Source organism: Nannospalax galili, unplaced genomic scaffold, assembly GCF_000622305.1.
Source record: "Nannospalax galili isolate Female #2095 unplaced genomic scaffold, S.galili_v1.0 scaffold666, whole genome shotgun sequence".
Lineage (NCBI taxonomy): Eukaryota > Metazoa > Chordata > Mammalia > Rodentia > Spalacidae > Nannospalax > Nannospalax galili.
The window spans coordinates 1,363,198-1,367,779 of NW_008356473.1; positions in this window are offsets into that span (position 1 = coordinate 1,363,198).

Sequence of the window (4,582 nt, forward strand, 5' to 3'; positions counted from 1 at the left end):
ATATATTAAAGTGTAATTTTGTTCTACTGGGGAGGGGAAGGAACCAAACAGGATGCGAGCACAATTTTGTTGAGTCTCTAAAATGAGCCAAGAAACAAAGGTTGAGCCAAATGGCACATTTCTAAAAAGAAGTTCCTTAGAAATAAGGCTAAAGGCTATTTAATTAATGGCACAGTTACCCTGGAGGAAAGAGGTATAGAGGAAATGACATGGTTTGTTGATGCCCCAAACTCCTGTGTAGCAATGGGAAGGAAGCACAGTGGTAGGTGCTCTTGAGCTGAGAAATAGAAGCTGAGTTGTACCAAGAAGATGGCAAGAAGGTGATGCCACAGTCCTACTGCAAATGATACCCATAAATGTAAGGGAAAGTCACTGCTTATGACCCAGGAAAGGACCAGGAAGTTGGAGTAGACTTTTCTGAAGGATCATCTGACATAGCTCTGGGCAGAAAGGCAGGAGAAATACTGATGTCTTAATCTAGTACATCTTATGTGCTACAACAAAATGCCACAAGCTGGGTGGTTTTATAAACAACAGAAATTTGCTCCTGATTACTGGAGGCTGGGAAGCCCAAGATTAAGGCACCAACAGATGAGTTATTTGGTGAGAGTCTGTTGTCTGCTACACAGGTGACACCTCTTTGTGTCATCGCTTGGTCAAATGGTCAAGGGAGTCTCTGAGTTCTCTTACAAAGGCATTAATTTCATTTATGAAACTTGTGAGGTACAGTCCTCACAAATTAATTATTTCCCAAAGGCTCCACTCCCCTGAATCTTTGGGGATTAGAATGTGAATTCATGAGTTTTGAGGGGACACACACTCAGATCATAGCAATGGGGTTCTAATAGTTTAAGGATGAAAAAGTTTATTAAAAAGTGATTCATTAGGGAGCTGTGGAGATGATCCAGTCAGTAAAGTGCTTGTCACACAAGCATGAGGGCCTGAGTTCTAGCCCCAGAATCCATGTAAACCACATTAGATGTGGTAACGTGCCTCTAATCCCAAAACTAAGGAAATGGAAACAGGAAGATCTCTGGGGCTTGCTGGCCAGTCAGTCTAGTGCATCAGTAACTCCAGGTTCAGTGAGAGCCCCTGTCTCAAAAAATTAGGTAGAGAGCAATGGAGGAAGACTCCCCAACATAAACTTCTGGCCTCTACATGAATATATATGTGCACACATACACACGGACACAGACACACAAACATACAAATAAGAATGATGGATTGGTTTGTGTGCAGCTTTAGCTGATTCATATTAGGCATAAAAGAGGTCCAAGAAAAGGCCATTAAAATATTTTAGGGGAGCTGGAAAGATGACTCAGTGATTAAGAGCATATACTGCTCTTCCAGGGGACTTGAGTTCTAGTTCCAATACCCACATTGGCTCACAACTGCCTATAACTCCAGCTCCCAAGGATCCATCACCTCTGGCCTCTATAGGCACTGCACTCGTGTGCACATAATAAAACACATATAATTAAAAATGAAACCTTAGAACATAATTTAAAAAATACATAATTAAAATAAAAATATTTGAAGGGCTGTTTATAGACTTTAGATAAAAGTTAGGGACTTGGGGCTGGAGAGATGTTCTCAGCAGTTAAGAACACTGGTTGCTCTAGGAAAGGACCTGGATTTGGTTCCTAGCACCCACATGGCAGCTAACAACCATCCAAAACTCCATTTCCAGCAGATCTGACGCCCTCTTCTGGCATCTTTGGGCAATACATGACACAGGTACACACATATATGCAGGCAAAACACACATGAAGCAAGAAAATATAAAAGGAGTTTAGGACCTTTTGGGGTCTGAAGACAACAATTAAGGGAAGTTAGAGCTGGGTGTGGTGGTGCATGCCTGTAGTCCCAGTACTTGGGAGGCAGAGGCAGGCAGATCTTTGTGGGTTTAAAGCCAGCCTGGAAGTTATTGAAACACAATCCTGTAAACAGATAAAAAGCAAACTAGCTCATTGAATGTTGAAATTCCAAGGCTGAAACTTTGGTGACATGAACTTTCATTAAAGGACTACCAGGGCCTGGCTTTCTCCTCCATGTAATAGAGAACAATGCTGAATCACTATTGTGATGAGGATAGGGTGAGATCTGCTAGGGGACAGGACCTGACACATAAGAGTCCCCATGGAGTTCAAGATGACACTGTCAGCACACTGGATCTGGACTCAGGAGCTAGGAGTGTGGGAATCAGGTCATCGCTCATCTTCATTCTCCTCTTCTCTAAAAGGTAATCACAACATGTGCCCTATGGAGTCATTGGGAAGATGAAATGGGATCCTGCATTTATTCAACAAGCATTTATGAATGCTTACTACTTATCAGCCCAGGCTAGGTGCTGGATGGGAATACACTGAGGAATAAGAAAACATCTTGTCCTCTGGGAACCTGGAGTGCAGCAAGAAAATAGCTATGCACAGACACACATCCAAATGATGCTTACGAGATGGGTGGCAAGTGAGGGTTCCAAAGGATCACAGAAGTAGGGGGCCTTCGAAAGTTGTGATGCTCCAAACTGATATTATCGGCAGTTCTTGCATTAGTTCCTACTTGGTTGGAATACAGAGCCACAAATGCAGGGACTTAAAACAACATAAAAATATTATTTTCTCATTCTAGAGGCTGAGGTGGATCTTACAGGCTAAAATCAAGGTTGCATTCCTTCTAGAATCTCTAGAGCATAATTGCTCCTTACTGTCTCTAGCTTCTAGAGGCAGCCTGTACCTGTTCACTTCTGGACCCTTTGACAGTTGCTCCCTCTGTCATGGCACTTTCTTCTAATAAGGTCCCTGGTGATTCCACCAGGTTAACAGCAGGTTAATTCCCCCACCTCAGCCTCCTTACCTTAATCATATACCAAAGTCCCTTTTACCATATGTGGTGAAACACAATACTGAAAACATAAAACACAGAGGCAGACATCTTTGAGTCGCCATGATTCAGTCTACCATAGTATTCCTGGGACATAGTGTAGGACGTGTGTCATCCTTAAAAACCAGTCATCTGACATGGGCTATACCAGCTTGTAAATAGTAGCTAGTAAATTTAGTCATGGGGTGAGAGAGTGGGTATCTAATGGCCCATGTAGATACCTCTCAGAGTATACTGTTGTATGGGTGGTCCCCATAATGTCATAGAATGACAGTCCACAAGTGAGGGTACTAGCTGCTGTCACTCAGCAGCTCTGGGACCTTGGGCAAACATTACCTCTCTAAGCTCCCAAATCTGTGTAAGTGAATGGGGATAAACAGAACTGCCTTGGAGGGTTGGAATAAGGATTAATGAAGATATCAACCATGAAATTGCCTAGGACACCTGATTTTTAATGACTGTCTGGATGACTCCTAAATTCACCCCTCCTTCTTTGTCCCTTTTGCTGAAACCACTGCTTCCCCCAAAGCTTTGAGATTGTCACTTGCTTGCCTATCAGGTTACATGTTCCAGCAACAGCTCTCCATGGAACCCAGTCTGTATGCCAGTCTCTCAAGCTCTCTAAACTTCCATTTCCTTCTCATACAATCAGGATAAGGAAGTCTGTGGAAGCAGGCTATTATGAGACTAAAAAATGATGAACGGAAAGGGCTTAGTACCATGTCAGGCACAAGATCAAGGGCCAGTAGCATTATTTTTCCCAAAAGGCCTGGCCTGCTTTCAGCCTCATCTCCCACATCCCTCACTCAGCAGAGCGGAGCAACCCATGTCTGTGGTACAGACCATGAACCTGTGGGCACTGCTTGTAAGCAATTCCCTCTGTCTTGAGAGAGTTCCCTCCACGTGTCCTATGGTCCCAGTTCTTTGCTTGCCAGAAGTCTGTCCAGCCTTGACCAGCCTTCTGGGCTATGATTGCTTATGCAGGCCATTGCTTAATACTGGGCATGAGCGAGCACGGTGTCTCCTAAGGAATATTTTGGAAAAGTACTTCCCCTCCTCGCAGGCCTCGATTTCCTTATTTGGAACGAGTCCATTGGACTGGGAGACTAAAGCAGCTGCCAGCTCTGAGATCTTAAACTGATCTTAATCAAGTATCAGGAACCTTGTGGGTCACCTAGTCCCCCTTTCTTTCTCCAGGAGGGGAAACTGTACTGTTTTGATTTTATTTAAATCCCCAGAAGAAGGGTCTTTCTTTGCTCCTGGGGCAGGTTTTCCCAGAAGGAAGGCAGACTTATTTTCTTTAGCCCAGCGAGGAGGGGTACCTCCAGGACGTCTCCAGGGTCCTGGGCGCCCGGAAACACGTGTGTGCTCACCTACGTGTACACACGTGAGCACACCTACAGCAGCAGGGGGCGCATAGGCCGGCAGGGGGCAGCACGGACCCGGCTTGCATTTACCCGGCGCAGCCCCGAGGGAGGAGGGCGTGCTGCAGTGCCGGCGGCGGTGGCGGCTGGAGGTGCAGCCCTCCCAGGTGGGAGGCGGGGGCTGCGGGCGCAGGAAAAGGCGTCCCGGGATCGGGCGCTCGGCCGGGGCTTCCTCCGGCCGGGCGCGACGCGAGTGGGAGCGAGCGCGCCGGGAACACGCAGGCGCTTTGCTCCCGCTGGCCCTCGGCCGGCGCGGCGCGGGAGCAGCCCGCAGC